Below are 18,478 nucleotides of genomic sequence, written 5' to 3' on the forward strand. Positions count from 1 at the left end.
TATCAGAAGTCCTGAAGTTAACGTGCATCGGACTTTCACTTGCGTGCTAACGTTTAATTTTTAGCTTGTAATATGTGTGGTAACCCAGCCACGTTAAAATGTTACTTTGAGCCCAGTTAGCGCTCCACTTGTAATGTGGCCCAGATTACAAGTGGAGCGCTATAGTTATTTGGTTTTTTTGGGAGTGGGGGTTAACGTTAGATGGTCATAGTTTATTCTTTTAAGAGCTATTTGTAGTTTAGTTTTAGAATAGGGTTTTTTAGTTTTGGGATATTAGAATAGGCATAATTCTTTTTTATTTTTGGTAATTTGTTTATTTTTTTTAATGTTAGGGTTTTTGTTTTTTGTAATGTTATTTTTTTTTGCAATAGTAGTTTTTTTTTTTTAAAGTAGTTAGTTTTTCTTTTTGTAAAGCTAGGGTTAGTCTATTTTGGGTTATCTTAGGTTAGGGGGTTTAGATGTTAGTGGGGGCTGGTGGTTTATGGTTTAATGATGTACATAGGTAGTTTGCGATGTGGGGGGGCTGGCTGTTTAAAGGGTTAATAGTGTACATAGGTAGTGTGCAATGTGGGGGCTGGCGATTTATAGGGTTAATAGTGTACATAGGTAGTGTGCAATGTAGGGGCTGGCTGTTTATAGGGTTAATAGTGTACATAGATAGTGTGCAATGTGGGGACTGGCTGTTTATAGGGTTAATAGTGTACATAGGTAGTGTGCAATGTGGGGCTGGCTGTTTATAGGGTTAATAGTGTACATAGGTAGTGTGCAATGTGGGGGCTGGCCGTTTAGGGGTTAATAATGTAGTGCAGTTTTTGCGATGGGCTATGTGATGGTTTAGGGGTTATTTCAGTAGGGGTCTTATGGAGATTTGGGGTAGTGAGTAGGGAGGGTTATTTTCACTTTTTTTGGTTCCATTGACTTCTATGGGCAATAAGTTATTGCGCGAGGAATAGTGTAAGTTTGGCTTTTTGCATGAGTCAGGTTAGCGCTGGCAAAAGGTTTACCACTAGCGCAGTTAGTGCTCCACTTGTAATCTAGCACATTGTGTGGCCACTCTGGGGCTTCATACTACCAAACTACTGAACTATGTATCCCTTTAACTACGTTTCTTTATAACTTGTGGACACTTCTAGAGTGGAGCATGTGTTGCACCTATTCCATCACTAATATCCTAAACATACTCCTTCCTGCATGATAAAATACTCAGTGAAAATGAACCATCTAGACACATCTAAATCTGACAAGTGCAGCTGCTACAGTTAATAATTACGAATCTTAAAGAGAGCAACTCATTGGTATTAATCATATCATCTATGAATACAAATTTAAATTGCTTTGTGAGTGTTTCCGGCTCACCAAGGCTGTTTACTTATTAGTAACATTTAGTTTATCATTACCAGAAAATGCTGGGAACAAACAAAAAAAAACTATTTTTTTGTAAAGACTAAGAGAAGCGACTGTGGCCATAGAAAATAAGAAACTGCGCCAGAATGTACCCACGGACTGTGATCAGGCAGTGATTCACATGCAAATTAACAAATTGAGAAGTGTAGGAGAGATACTATGAGGTGCTAAAGCCATGTTGAGATTTGTAGCAATTTTCCAAATCATAAATTACATTTGATCATTATTTTTTGTCTGTTAAATAGCTATTAACAAGGATAGTCTCATTTTTAAAATGTCCTGTACAATCCACATATCTGTCCCTAGTTTCTTGTCTCACTGCTGCTTGAACATCACTGTGTAGAGTGTCCCTGTGAGTTTAGATGCAATCACGGTTAGGAGCCCAGTTCTGAAGATTCCCTAGGGAATTCATTTTATTATTTTGTTTGTGGAATATACTGCTAGAATTATTTTTTGTATTTCCAACTCATAAACAGTGCAAACAAATTCCTGTATGATACCTGTTGCAAATAGTAAAAAAAATATGGTGATGTGTATTTATCTTTATTTATAACAAGTTAATTAAATGGCCATGACATACAGTAGATATGCATAATGAACAAATGCATAATAAAAACTAAAACAATGCAAAAGTACTCTTAATTCCAAATAAGCATTATATTTTCTATCTGAAAAATTTCCTTACATTTCCCTGCACCCAATTGCATGGGACAGTCATCAGCAAATCACAGACTCTTATATTTATACACTGTGCACTTTTGCACATGCTCAGCAGGAGATAATGCCTCAGAAATCATGCATATAACAATAGTGCACACTTTGATAATAGAAGTAAATTGGAAAGTTTCTCCACCAATAAAGCAGAGGCAGGTTCTCTAACCGACCAGAGACCCATTTTCTCCTCAAATGTGCCTCATGGACAGAGGGGTCAACAGTTCAGTCGGACAGTGAGATATTATCTCCCAAAGAGAGATGTCAAAGGTCTCCCAGGTGAAATGCGCATTTATCTACCAAGGCTGACACAATCGTCTGAAGTTGCCAGTTTCCTTGTTCAGAAGAGAATTGCCTGGTACTTCGGGGCTGGACTGACCTTGCTAGGCAGGATCAGACTAATATACTTCAGGAGGTTCTGCATTGTGAAAAGTACAATTGGCATAAAAGAAACTGCTCCTAGGTGGTAACTCACTATTGATCAAGCTACTGAGCTGGTAAAGTGCTTCTTTTTCTGTATGTATTTGTATTATGACTTAGGGAAAGCTTCCCTAAGGGTGAGGGGGGAAACCAGATGTGGACTCCTTGCTGAATGTGCTTAGAGGGATATGGCTGCACTTCACTGACAAGACCCACGGAAGACCGAAACGATCCATCTGGGGTTGCCATGTCTCCTGTTCATAGGAGAATTGCCTGGTATTCCGGGGCTGGGCTCTCCTTGATAGGTGGGATCCGACTGATATACTTTAGGAAAGTTCTGCTTTGTGAAAAGTACAATTGGGCTAAAAGAGGGTGCTCCTAGGTGGTAACACGCCATAAATCAAGCTACTCAGCTGTTGTTCGTTCCTGGTAGAGTACTTCTCTTTCTGTATGTGTTTACCAACCAATCCCCTTGTCTACAGTAAGCTGCTCCTTGACAGATCCTTTATAATCTGCGTGTACTGCCTTAAATAGCCCTTTTCATGAATGCTGTCTGCTGCTGCCATGATGCAAGGTAGAGGAAGGTACTGCAGGTAAGTAGTCATTTCACCATCCAAGGCCCATCAGCTATTTCCTGCACATGTTACTAATTAAAGTGGTAAAGTCTTCACCTTGTTTGCCAGTGAGGTCACTTTTAACAGATACATTCTGGGGCAGGGAGGGGAACCTGTGAGCTGGAGCCCACATTGGTATCCTTCATGACCGTCCTGTATCTTGTGGGATTGTCACTAATTGGGAGGTCTGCCTGCTTCCTGTTTTAATATAAACAAACAAATAAAAGTTTAAAAATTACTCAAAATCATATGAAATTGTTAACTGCACAAAGTCATAAATTGCTATTTTTTATTTATTTGAACAAGCTGGCATTTAAACACATGAATCTGTCCTTATCAATATTGCATACTTCCCAACATTTCCTGGAGTTATTCCAGGATTGGGAGGTGAGGGAAACTTGTGGGCGGGGCTGCATATGCTTTGTGGGAAGATACACAATTTAAGGGTTGCAGATGTGGGTGTATGATGGGTGTGATGCAAGCAGAGTTGTAGGCGGACTCTGGTCAGTCCCTGGTATAGCTTTGGATCCCGGGACATTAGCCCTAAAGGAAAAGCAGCAGGATGGACAGCAGCTGATATTGGATGAATCATATTTTACTATTTTTGTTTTGTTCTTTTTTTATATTGGTTTTCTTTTTTGTTTTTGTGATGCATTGTTTGCTTCCCAGGAGCTCTGTTAAAAACTTATATAGTTTTCATTTAAAAAGATGGTACATTTGGTGACACGTAGATCGAATGAGAGCAGAAGCTGACACATTGAGAATAGGAGTTTGGACCTACTGCAGTGTCTGTATGCTTTGAAAAATACAGACTCCAAATTGTCGGTTTAATGTCCAGTATTAAATGGACAGTCTAGTCAAAAATAAACTTTCATGATTCAGATAGGGCATGCAATTTTATTTATTTTGGTATTCTTTGTTGAAAGCTAAACCTAGGTAGGCTCATATACTAATGTCTAGGCCCTTGAAGGCCGCCTCTTATCTCAGTACAGTTTTTTCACTGCTAGACAGCGCTAGTGCATGTGTGTCATATAGATAACATTGTGCTCACTCCCTGGAGTTTTTTGTGAGTCAGCACTGATTAAAAATGGGGAATGGGGAACAAGGTATGAAACTTCTACGCTCCCTGGGTTTATCCTCTACCCAGGAACAACAGAGAAAGACCACAGCAGCAGCTGATAGTCTGAATCCTTCTCTCCCTGACTGGAGACCTCAACTGAGAACATCACCTCCACCAGACAGACAGGCTCGAGATGCTTAGGTAATACTTTAACTTTTTGAATACATTTGCACCACCCACTCCCTCGAAACTTGCTCACTCATCAGGAGCAGGCCTCCAACACCTTAAAACTGAACTGATCTCAGAAACATCTGACACCTGGTCCTCCTCTCTCGGAGGTCCCCCATTTTTCCTCCTTGTCTATACATCTCTCATAAGAGGCACATCGAGACTCAGGCTTATACTGGGCTTACACACGGGTACATATCTTACTCACATAAGAGCCCAGTACATGATACTACTAGTTCATAAGTACTCAGTGCTCCCTCCTGTTAGGGTGGTGCAGATGATTGACCCTCATGTTTGTCTGTTTAAGACTCAAGTTAACCATGTTTTACCATTTAGGTCGTTCTCTTGGTTACACCCAGTACTGGTAAGACTTATGAGAAACAGGAGGATATTTAAATGACACGTCTGGGACAACCAAGTGATTGATCTCATGTTAATATACATTTATATTTATGTTAAAGATACTTACTATAATGTTATTTGTTTAATTGAATTGCTTACTTTACAATATGTTTATTTTTTGTCCTATTATATGTAACTTACTCCTCACATACCTTACACTTCCACGATTCACAAAATATGACTCTTTCTGGAGGGGAGTTCTAACTCCACCAACTGTGCCCCTCCTTATTTAACTTAAACAGTATTAGATTAGATATCTTAACTTACATTTTCACCCAAACTCCTCACTTAGCTAAACAATAGACACTGGAATTTAGTACCTCTCTCCCCTTTTCTTTTTTTTTTTTTTTTTAAATTAGGCTCCGCCCCTCTCTCTCTCTCTTTCTCTCTCTTTTCTTTCCCTATCCACTTTCCTCTCTCTTTTTTTATCTTTTTTTTAGGGCCTTATGCCTTAAATCTCTCATTCTTTCCCCGGCTTTCTCTTTTCTTTTTTTTTTCAAACCTAAGCGGCTCTGGCCCGCTGTAGTGCTTTACTTACCTACCTTTCACAAATAATAATTACACCACCAGACTTATATTTCTAATTGGACTATCTTCTTAGAATCTACTCTTGCGGCCAGCCCCCGCCAAGCCCAGGGGTGGGAACCACTAGTCCCTTCTCTTGCCCTCTTCCTGCCCTTTAAGTAGACTCAGCGCACTCCTTTTGCACCTATCCTCCCCTGCACTCTAAATTTAAGAATGGAAAATCTCCGGCTTTTATCCCTTAACGCACAGGGGCTTAACTCCCCAACTAAACGTAGCCTACTCCTGAATTTCTTACAAAAAAATAAAATAGACGTTGCCTGTATACAGGAGACTCATTGGACAAGAGCTACATCTTTTTCTCGTACCTCTAGAAGATTCCCCATAGTGCTTGAGGCTTCCTTTGACTCAAAATCCAGAGGGGTAGCTATCTTTATTAGTAAAGATGTAAAATTTGAATCCATATATCTCGAAGTAGACCCCCAAGCACGTTACCTCATATTAATTTGTAAGATCAACACTCATACAGTCACTCTTGTAAATCTATATACTCCCAATGCCAGACAAGTCCACTTTCTTAGAAAAGTCCTCCGACGAGTCTCTGAGATAATACAAGGCGAACTCATAATTGCAGGAGATTTCAACCTAGTCTGGGACCGTGTCCTAGATAGAAATGGCCCCAAAGTTTCTACACGAGATAGATCCATAAATTCACTCTCAAAAACTTTTCAGACACTCATGAGCCAACATAACTTGTATGATGCATGGAGATCATATCACCCACAGGAGAGGGATTACACCTTCTACTCCCCTGTGCACAAATTACATTCCAGAATAGACTATTTCTTTCTCCCACCGAGGTCTTTAGATAAAATTTCCCATACCAAGATTATTCCAATAACTTGGTCAGATCATGACGCCTTATATCTATCATTTAGCGCCCATGCCACACCCACTACACACCCCACTTGGCGACTCAAAGACTGGTTGTTAACGGACACCTCAATAAAGCTAAAATTACATGACTTAATCCAAAACTTCCTAGATCTCAATGACGATCAGCTCACTTCCACTGAAAATTTATGGGCTACACTCAAAGCTTTCCTTAGAGGCCATCTCATAAACTTCGATAACACCAAGCGTAGGGAGAGAGACGCCAATTTATCCTCGCTAATAGTCCAATCCAAAATTATACGTGAGCAATTACATAGCTCATACTCAGATGAACTCAATAATCAGCTTTCCGTGCTAAATAAAAAGATACAGGACCTAGAACTTATGAGAACTCAGGCCATGCTGGAAAAATTTAAGAAATTATATTACCATTTCAGTAACAAACCTTCTTCCCTATTAGCTCAGAAGCTTAAGCAACGCACGGCACAATCAAGGGTCCTTGCGATCAGAAATGAGGTAGGCGAACTAGTTCACTCACCTAGAGACATAGGACACGCGTTCCGAGACTACTATCTTAAACTTTACAATATAGAGACGACCCTGGACAGCGCACCCCCCTCCAAGACAGTGATAGACACTTTCCTATCCTCGCTACAATTTCCTGCCTTAACCCCAGAAACCAAGTTAGCACTAACGGCCCAAATAACTGTATCAGAGGTCAAACAAGTTATTAAATCCCTAAAACTAGGAAAATCGCCAGGCCCAGATGGTTATACCGCTAGGTTCTACAAAAATTATCAAGATATACTAGCCCCTATTCTTTGCAGAATGTTCCAAGAGATCATGCAAAAGGGTTCCTTTAACTCTGAATTTCTGGAGGCTACAGTAGTTACCATTCTGAAACCAGGGAAATCGCCAGAGCAGTGTAGTAGCTATAGGCCTATTTCTCTTCTAAACATCGATACTAAATTATATGCTAAACTCTTTGCCATTCGAATCTCAAAGGGGATCGTACAAATAATACACTCTGACCAAGTTGGTTTCATTCCCAACCGCGAAGGCCCTGATGCTACTAGGCGCATTCTTGATGTTCTGGGTCTAGCATCCAGGGGAGGGGACCCTTTTCTGGCTCTTTCCCTGGATGCTGAAAAAGCTTTTGATAGAGTTAGATGGAATTACCTATAGGAGACGATGATACACGTTGGTTTTCCTGCCCCCTTTATCAAAGCTATACAGGCCCTTTATTCCTCCCCTACGGCGAAAATTACAGCAGTGGGTTTTTGTTCAGAGCCCTTTTCCATATCTAATGGTACCCGTCAGGGCTGCCCCCTATCGCCCTTACTTTTTGCCCTCGCAATTGAACCCCTAGCGCAGGCCATTAGATCTAACCCACTGGTCAGGGGCATCTCCTTAGCAGGCTCCGACCATAAAATATCTCTTTACGCAGACGACATTACCCTCTTCCTTACCTCCCCAATAACCTCACTTAAAGAAATTTTTAACATTATTGAGATATTTGGTGAAATCAGCTTTTACAAACTTAATGTAACAAAGACGGAGGCCCTTCCCCTTAATATCTCCGCCAGGGAGCTTGCAACCCTGAAGAGCGCTTATCGCTTTCAATGGAACACTACCTCCATTAAAGTACTGGGAGTGCACTTGGCCCCAGACATAACAACCACCATAGCCAAAAATTATACAGAGAGGCTCCCGGCCCTACGTAGACTTCTGGATTCCTGGGAATTCAGGGAGATCTCCTGGTCGGGCAGAATCGTGGCCGTTAAGATGTATTTCTTACCAAAAATCACCTATCTTTTTAGATGCATCCCTTATAATGTCCCGAGACCGATTCTAAACAAACTACAAAGTCTACTTACATCATATACCTGGAAAGATAGGAGACCGAGAACTGCTAGACATACACTAGAGAGACCGACTGACCAGGGAGGACTCGCGCTTCCCAACATTATTACATACTATAATGCAGCCAGACTCACACACTTACTCGCGTGGAATGACAAATCTCAAGCCCATGGCTGGCATCACATAGAGACTTCCCTACTACCTCGCTATCTTGCTCTCTCAGATTTGCTTTGGATCCCTTCCCACCATGGGCAAACGCTGAGAGATACACATCCCATCTTTCATGATGCCCTCCTCTTTTGGGAACAGATCCGACACACCCCCCACATAGCACCCCACCCCTCACCCAACCTTACCCTTTCTGCAGCCATATTCTCCCTTCCAGACGCACACCCAGAGATCTGGCAGCACCTGCATATTATGGGTGTAACAGATTTTTACGACTCTGGAGAGTGGACTTCACACCAACAGCTTTGCACTAAATTCCTATTACCGTCGAGACTACAATTTGAGGCCTTTCGACTTAGCTCTTTGCTACGCTCTTGGGGTTACCCTAAGCAGCATCTTAGACCCCCCTCACTTTGGGAGCGGGCTTGGACTAGGGCCCACCTCATCAAACACCCATTATCCTTCCATTATAACCTACTGTCTAACACTAAAGAGCGACAAAAGATCCCTCAGATCCTGGCCTGGGAGAGAGAGATAGGATTCATAGTGGACACTGCCACTTGGCACAAAAGAATCCAGATAACTAGAAAACTTTTACACTGTGCCACGTTATGGGAGTTACACTACAAGCTGCTGGTGAGATGGCACCTGGTCCCATCCATATTACACAAAATTTACAGTTCACATTCCCCCATGTGTTGGAGGATGTGTGGACAGACGGGCACACCCTTGCACATATGGTGGACTTGTCCAAAAATACAGCCGCTTTGGAGAGAACTTTTTTCCATTCTTCACACTATAAACATTAATCCTCCCTTCCTCCCAGAAATCACCCTATTACATATACAGGCACCTAATCTAAACAAGTCTTCTGATGCATTAACAATCTATGTCTTCATGGCAGTGAAGTTAGCGATTGCTAGAGAATGGAAAAGAAAGAGACCTCCATCCCTCACACAAGTACTGACTATCGTCAGATACATTAGGATGATGGAACAATACTCACATAGAGTTCTAGATAAATCAGATTCCTATAGGGACACCTGGTCTCCTTGGCTAACAATCTACCCAGACTGAGATAATCTCCGCTTCCCACCTACCACCTGAATCATCTTCTCCACCTTAACTCAAATCCTAAAATGGGCTGGCTGCTAAGATTTACATTACTGCTTTTAAAATAAAGATAGCAAGAGAACGAAGAAAAATTGATAATAGGAGTAAATTAGAAAGTTGATTAAAATGCAATGCTCTATCTGAATCACGAAAGAAAAAATTTGGGTTCAGTGTCCCTTTAAAGAAGGACATCATGGGGGGCGGAGCTTGACGCTCAACAGAGATGGCGGCGAATTAGAGGAGCTCCGCTAACCACTGCTAAATAAATGACCACAGAGGGCAAACAACTGGCCACAAACAAGTGTGGAAGCTTATGAAGGCACACTGATTGATCGGAGAAGGAAGGCAGCGACTCCGAAAGTGAGACATAGAGGCAATCTGTAAATAGACAGAAGATCATGCGGAGACATCCGCCATCTTGACCACGAGGTCTAACAGCTAACGGAGCCGACGGACCCTGAAAAACAACTAGAAACTCGCATAGGAGTTCAACAATTCAGTGGTACTTAGTGACGGACCCTCACCTGGCAGCCAAGTAAACGACACTAAAGAAAGCGGTCAATGTAAAAGTCGGGAGGCTGCAAAGAAAACCTTCAACACAGACCGGAAGGCTGATGCAGGGAACAAGCTGAGCGAACACGAGCAGAGACATGTAAGGTGAGAGGGGAAAAGTCACCCGGCCATACTATCAACCACTCAGATGTAAACGGAGGTTTGAGGGACCATGACAATGGGGCCAACACTCTACATAACTTAATAAACATACAACCAAGGCCCGAGATACAGAAAGGGGAGTAATATGTCGGCTAAATGAATAAGCTGCAAATGCTCTGATGCACTCCTGATAAAGCGATCAAAAATAGGGGATATTATTTTGATTTATTGTGTTGCTGTGACTGAACATATAAATTAATAAAAATCACCCAACCCAAAGCATCACACCAACATTAGAAGGAGACGATGCTGCTAACTCAGGGCTATGATGAAAATAACAGCAAAACAAAGAGGGAAATATAATGACTGACAGCAGCTGCAAAGCAATATGAATGTATGGGGATTTTTTTCTTTTTGTTATTGTCTGCAATAACTGTTAACAAGATCACTTATATTCTGGTAGAAGAAGTCTAATCACTCCACGCATTTATCCTCAATAATAAGGGACTATACAAGATTGAATGGTTATGTATAAATCGATATTTTCTATGAAATAACCTATGCTTGCGTGGTTTTGAACACTCACAGCTACTATGACAGCCAGAAAACAAACTAAATCCTCTCAGGGAACTAAAACACCAGCAGCTGCCTTGTTCTTTAAACCTCATAAAGAGAAAATGTTAGAATCCACAGTCAATGCTGCAGAGGAAGATATAGACTCTGATTCAGATTCACAGATGCAAGAAGATGACTCTATCCCTGTAACAAAAGCAGACCTGAGAACCCTTGTCTCTAAAAAAGACATTAATAAAAACTTTGAGAAACTTTGGGATAAATTTGATGCATTCCAGAATACAGTAACTAGCAGTTTAACTGAAATAAAACAAGATGTCACAGAACTGGGTTCTAGAGTAATGGCCCTAGAAGAAGCTGAAACCTCAGTAACAGAGGATCTTACTAATGTTACCCAACAGATATCTGCACAACAGCAAGAGATCAACGATTTACAGGACAAATTAGAAGATCTTGAAAACAGAAGCCGCAGATGCAATCTGCGTTTAAAAGGAATCCCAGAATCTATCTCAACAGAGGAACTAAATATCTATCTATTCCAGCTCTTTCAAGCTATTACAGGTGACACAGAGGAGGGAAAATTCCAACTGGAAAGAGCACACAGAGCACTACGAGCCAAACCAAAGGGAGAAGCTCCACCAAGAGATGTAGTAGTTAAATTCACTAGATTTCCAGAAAAAGAAGAAGTCCTGACAGCAGCACGGAAGAACCCCACATTCAAATTTCAAGGATCGGTGATCCAATTCTACCAAGATCTATGTCTCAAGACACTGCAGCGAAGAAGCTATCTAAGACCTCTTACATCACTATTAAGGAAACACCAGATCAGATATAGATGGGGGTTCCCTTTTAACCTACACATCGCACACAATGGTAAAGCATTGAACCTCAGAGAACCATCAGAGATACCAATGATTTGTAATAAACTCAATTTGGAAACTCCTGAACTACCACAAACAGAGCAGACAGAAGACAGACCACAGCCATCCACTGGTTTGAACCAGTCGCAAAGACAAAAATGGACAAGGGTTGCAAAGAAAAAAGCTAAGACATGACGCTCTGATACAAAACACAAACATGAGAGTTCACGAATCCAAGAAGTAATAGATGACAAGCCAAATTGATCTTTAAGATACTCAAATGGGTAACTATTTGCCTGGTCAGATCAGGCCTATCAAAAACAAGTTAAATGAGATTCAAGATATGGTTTATCTGAATTAGGGACGAATGCTAACTATGCCCATAGACTTTCTAACAGCAGTGGGAAACTAATGTATTAACATTATAATTTCTATAGGGAGAGGGGGAGAAGAGGTGGAAGGAGGAGTTCTTGTTTTCATTTTTATGGTTTTTCTTTTACATGTAGTTAGAAACTGTGAAAGAAACTTGTTTTATATTAATTGTACTGTCTTTAAAAAAGATGCAGGAAATGCTGAACCAAGATTAATATGTATCCTACCTGTGAGCAAGCTCGCTTTTGATTGTCTATGTCATTTATCCGAGGTACATGTGAAACTCAAGGAGGGGATAAAGAGAATGAAAGGTGACATAGCTATCAGCCCTAAGAGAGAAAGGAAAAGATCAATGAGGTGGCGGATCCAGAGGGGAGAGCCCCCGACACCAAACTGTAAGTAAATGACGGGTGACATACATTTAATTTCACACAATGTGAGGGGCCTCAACACAGACCATAAAAGAAGGACTGCATTGACTCAATACTTGCGACTTAGAGCTAACATAATATTTTTGCAAGAGACCCATTTCACTAAAGATGTGATCCCTAAATACTGGACAAAGTGTTTTACACAACATTACCATTCAACTACAGACAAAAAAAAGAGAGGGGTGTCGATTCTAATACATAGATCCCTAGGGTTTGTAATGGAGGAAATGACTAGCGACCCTGACGGGAGATACCTAATAGTGAGAGGGAGGCTTAGAGACAAACATATTACTCTATGCAATATATATGCACCCAACGAAACACAAATTTCATTCTTCTCCCACATTTCATACCTATTGAGACAATGGTCACAAGATAGGATAATATTAGGAGGGGATTTCAATGTTGAAATATATGCACACCAACCACAAAATAACTCTAAACTAACTCAAAAGCAGATGAGGCACAACTCCATAGTTAAAAAAATTAAAGAAGTCTTTCTCTCACAGAACATTATGGACTCATGGGACACCCTATACGGGAAGACACTAGATTACACCTACTACTCACATGTACATAAGAAATACTCAAAATTGGACTATGTTTACTTAAGCCAAATATGGATCCCAGACTTGGTATCATCCACTATACATGCGTGTGCGTGGTCTGACCACTCCATTGTTCAGGTGACAATTAAAGATACATTTCACATTAGCTCAGCAAGATCATGGAGTTATGATCCTAGCGTAATACAGAAACCAGGCATACTAGACTCCACCACGCAAGCTTTAAACGAATATTGGACTCTGAATATGGGTACCACAGCTAACTCACTCTATACATGGGCGGCACACAAACCCTACTTAAGGGGGTTACTAATAAAAGAAAAAGCGATCATATCCAAAACTAATAGGACTCAAATTGACTCCTTACAGACTCAGATAAACGCCCTCACTAAACTGCACCAACAACAATTATCAAATACAACATTCCAAGAATTACAAGCTAAGAGACTAGAATTAGCAACGATCTTAAATAGGATGTCTATTAGAGCAGCCCATAGGCTGAAAGCATTTTATTTTCTATACTCCAACAAACCGGATAAATTTTTAGCACATAAACTCAGGGAACAAACTAAATCTTTCTCCATTCCAACTATACAGAGGAATGATGGCACATACACCTCAAATCCACAAGAGATAGCGGATGAATTTGCTACATATTATGCCCACCTATATGATGGGAAAAAAACAGACCAAAGTGATCGGAAAAGACAACTGGTACATACCTTTTTAGACAACTCCAAACTCACACAAATAGATACTACAGTTAATGATGCACTAAACGGAGAGGTGTCAGCTAGGGAGGTCCTGACAGCGATCAAGGAACTTAAGCCAGGGAAGGCGGCTGGTCCGGATGGATTCCCGGGGGAATACTATAAACTCTTTAAATCAAGTCTAACTCCCCACTTAGTTAAATTCTGTAACGACATACTACAAGGAAAAGAAATCTGAAAGAGATTTTACAAGCTAAAATAATCGTCATACCCAAACCAGGTCGCAACCCAAAAGTATGCCAAAGCTACAGACCAATATCCTTGATTAATCAAGATATAAAGATTTTTACTAAAATCTTGGCAAACAGACTTAAGACACATTTACCAGCCCTAATTCATCCGGACCAGGTGGGGTTTATTTTAGATCGAGAGGCCCCAGACAATATTAGACGCACAATATCCCTGATTGACTATTTAAACAAAACACGGACGCCTTCTCTGCTTCTATCGCTGGATGCGGAGAAGGCGTTCGATAGAATAGATTGGGACTACATGCTAGAGGTCATGGCCAAGATGGGATTTGAGGGACCCTTTGTTAAAGCTCTAAAAAGTATATACTCATTTCCCACAGCACACATAAGAGCAGCGGGCTATCAATCTAAAAGGATAGACATTAGAAACGGCACAAGGCAGGGCTGTCCCCTGTCGCCACTCCTGTTTGCAATTTGCATTGAACCTCTAGCAGCAAGGATTCGCCTAGCTACAGAAATACATGGGATCCTAATAGGGGGGGAGGAATTCAAAATCTCACTATTTGCAGACGACGTTCTCCTCACTCTCACAAAACCACTAATATCCCTACCACATCTATATCAAATTATACAAGAATATTCCACTGTTTCTGGGTACAAAATTAACCAAGACAAGTGTGAAGCATTACCCATCGCCCTCCCAACTCACACAAAAAAACTAATTGAAACCAATTTCTCACTTATATGGGCCAAAGAGGCAATTAAATACCTAGGAGTTAAGATCTCTAACGACTATACACAACTATATAAACTGAACTATGTCCCTTTGTACAAGGGTATTAGGAAAGAGATTAAAAATTGGAGGGGAGGAGGTTTCTCATGGTACGGCCGACTGACAGCGATTAAAATGAATATCCTCCCAAGACTATTATATCTCTTCAGGGCTCTGCCAATTAAAATCCCCTTACCAGAACTCAATAAACTCCAGACAGATTTGGTTGGCTTTCTCAGAGGGAACAAGAAAGCTAGAATACCCTCACAGGTATTAATGCAACACAGACAACTTGGGGGAGTTGGAGTTCCAAATTTGACTAATTACTACTATTCAGCAAGATTGGCGCAAACTACACTGCTGGGGCAAAAAAATAACACTATGACATGGGTTAAGATTGAGGCCCTGATGATGGGCTACGAACACCCAGATGATATATTATGGGACAGAGAGAAGCATAAACAGAAAAGGCCAAACACTCCAAAAACTATAGAAGAAATGTTGTCATTGTGGTATTCACTAAACACTAAATTAGGGCTGCTCCCAACAGACTCACTAAAAAGACCGTTAAGGACATTGATATGCCAAGACTTCCATAGACAAATAGGGAAATGGGTGAATAAAAGGCTCTACAGGGTGGCGGACTTTCTCCACAAAGGTAAAATAGCTACACATCAACAGATACAAGAAAAAATACTACCAGATAAATTGCATTGGTTTTTGTACTTACAAATAGCGTCAGCGATCACTAAGGTATTGCCTCAAATAGAGAGGAAAAACCTGACTACAATTGAAAAGCTATGCAGCACTGACTCCAGACATAAAAAACTAATTTCTACTATCTATCTCACACTGCAAACAACCAAGTCTATTTCAAAATCTCCTTTGATGGCCAAATGGGAACGAGACACTAACACTGTACGCTCAAGGGAAGAATGGGAAGAGACATTATATAACTCAGGAAAGGGTATGATTAGTGCAGACTTTAGGGAAAACTGCATAAAAACAGTATTCAGGTGGTATTTAACCCCGGTTATCACGTCACACTATACTCAACATAGAAGTAAGGATTGCTACAGGGGATGCAAGGAATTAGGCACATATAGTCATATGTGGTGGGATTGCCCACAGATACAACAAATATGGACTAATCTATCTAGGCTACTGAGCGAGGTGCTCTCCGAAGATATTACTTTAACAATGAATCAAGCTCTATTAAATGAACGAGTGAAACCATTCAATTCAGCAACAAACACATTCATACGCATACTTTGCACAGCCACCAGGATAAGTGTAGCTCGATATTGGAAAACGGGGATACCCTCGTGGGGGGAGGTAATGGAGAAAATTAAGGTTACATATAGATTATCTGAGTCGGCATCATTTATTCAAGCTAACCATGAACAACATCTTAAGATATGGAACTATTGGATACTAAGTGGCCATTAACTATCATTTAGGAAAGGGAATGCATCAATATGGGCAATTGAAGGCTTGGGTATACATGGGGAGACGAAGGACAGGGGGTGACACCATATGACATTTTTAAATCTAGGTTGAAAGGGGCTCTCTCCCTGGATCGGCGACAGGATCAAAATGAAGACAGGCAAGTTTTTGTTTAGGTTTAAGTTTAAAGGGGGAGGGGGGATGGGAGAGTTTTATTGGGTGTTATATGAGTTATATAAAAATGCAGCTACACTAAATAGAGGAAAAGAATGCTCAGGGAAATCTGAACCATTCCAACAGTTCTACAGACACATCCTCTATTCTCAATCAATCTCAAAGATGAGATGTAACACACACTGCAAGTGATAACTTCCTGATCCATATTAATCAAAGTTCAAGGTGTAAAGATAGAGTCTGCTAGCCCGCTGGACTAGGCCTCTTAAATCACAACTGAGGTGATGAACTCTGAACTCAAAAGACTCTTATTGCTAGAGAAGGGAGGGGGAAGGTCGTAATGGAAATTGTAAAAGATGTGTTGTACTATATATATGCTGTTCAATAAAAACCATTTCAACTAAAGAAGGACATCATTACACTCTATTTACTATGCAGGACTATATTTTTTCTTAATTGTTTTGGTCTATGGAATCCATTTGAACCTGTTGAAAATACAGAATAAAAGAGACAGGAAACCATACTGCTAGATTACGAGTTCTGCGTTAGCCTTAAAAAGCAGCGTTAAGGGGTCCTAATGCTGCTTTTTATTACGAGTATTATGGTATTACGAGTCTGGCAGGTACAGGTGTACCGCTCACTTTTCTTCCGCAACTTTTGGCTACAGCAAATCCCCTTATGTCAATTGCGTATCCTATCTTTTTAATGGGATTTGCCTAACGCTGGTATTACGAGTCTTGGAAGAAGTGAGCAGTACAGCCTTCCTCCAAGACTCCTACCGCATATAAAAGTCAGTAGTTAAGAGTTTTATGGGCTAACGCCGGAACATAAAACTCTTAACTAAAGTGCTAAGAAGTACACTAACACCCATAAACTACCTATTAACCCCTAAACCAAGGCCCTCCCACATCGCAAACACTATAATAAATTTTTTTAACTCCTAATCTGCCGACCGGACATCGCCGCCACCTACATTATACCTATGAACCCCTAATCTGCTGCCCCTAACATCGCCGACACCTACATTATATTTTAACTTCTAATCTGCCCCCCCCAACGTCCCCGCCACCTACCTACACTTATTAACCCCTAATCTGCCGACCGGACATCGCCGACACTATAATAAATGTATTAACCTCTAAACTGCCGCAATCCCGCCTCGCAAACACTATAATAAATTTTATTAACCCCTAATCTGCCCCCCCCGTCGCCGCCACCTACCTACAATTATTAACCCCTAATCTCCTGCCCCCAACGTCGCAGCTAATATAATAAAGTTATTAATCCCTAAACCTAAGTCTACCCCTAACACCCCCTAACTTAAATATAATTTAAATAAAACTAAATAAAATTACTATAATTAAATAAATTAATCCTATTTAAAACTAAATACTTACCTATAAAATAAACCTTAAGATAGCTACAATATAACTAATAGTTACATTGCAGCTATTTTAGGATTTATATTTATTTTACAGGCAACTTTGTATTTATTTTAACTAGGTAGAATAGCTATTAAATAGTTAATAACTATTTGATAGCTACCTAGTTAAAATAATTACAAAATTACCTGTAAAATAAATCCTAGCCTAAGTTACAAATACACCTAACACTACACTATCAATAAATTAGGATTCTATCAGCCAATCGGAATTGAGGTAGGAAAAATCCGATTGGTTGATTTAATCAGCCAATCGGATTGAAGTTCAATCCGATTGGCTGATTGGGTCAGCCAATAGAATGCAAGGTCAATTCTATGGGCTGATCCAATCAGCCAATCGGACTGAACTTCAGATTTTCCCTACCTTAATTCCGAATGGCTGATAGAATCCTATCAGCCAATCGGAATTTGAAGGATGCCATCTTGGATGACGTTATTTAAAGGAACCTCCATTCGTCGTTAGTCCGTCGGCTGAGGAGGATGTTCTGCGTCGGAGGTCTTGAAGATGGAGCCGCGGATGGATGAAGACTTCTGCCGGATGGAGGACCTCTTCTGCTCTGCGGATGGATGAAGACTTCTGCCGGATGGAGGACCACATCGCCCGGATTGGACGAAGAATTTGGCCCGGCTGGGTGAACACGGCTCAAGGTAGGGTGATCTTCAGGGGGTTAGTGTTAGTTTTTTTAAGGGGGATCAAGTGGGTTTTAGAGTAGGGGTGTGTGGGTGGAGGGTTTTAATGTTGGGGGGGTCTTGTATTTTTTTTTACAGGTAAAAGAGCTGATTACTTTGGGGCAATGCCCCACAAAAAGCCCGTTTAAGGGCTGGTAAA

Source organism: Bombina bombina, chromosome 1 (genome assembly GCF_027579735.1).
Source record: "Bombina bombina isolate aBomBom1 chromosome 1, aBomBom1.pri, whole genome shotgun sequence".
NCBI lineage: Eukaryota > Metazoa > Chordata > Amphibia > Anura > Bombinatoridae > Bombina > Bombina bombina.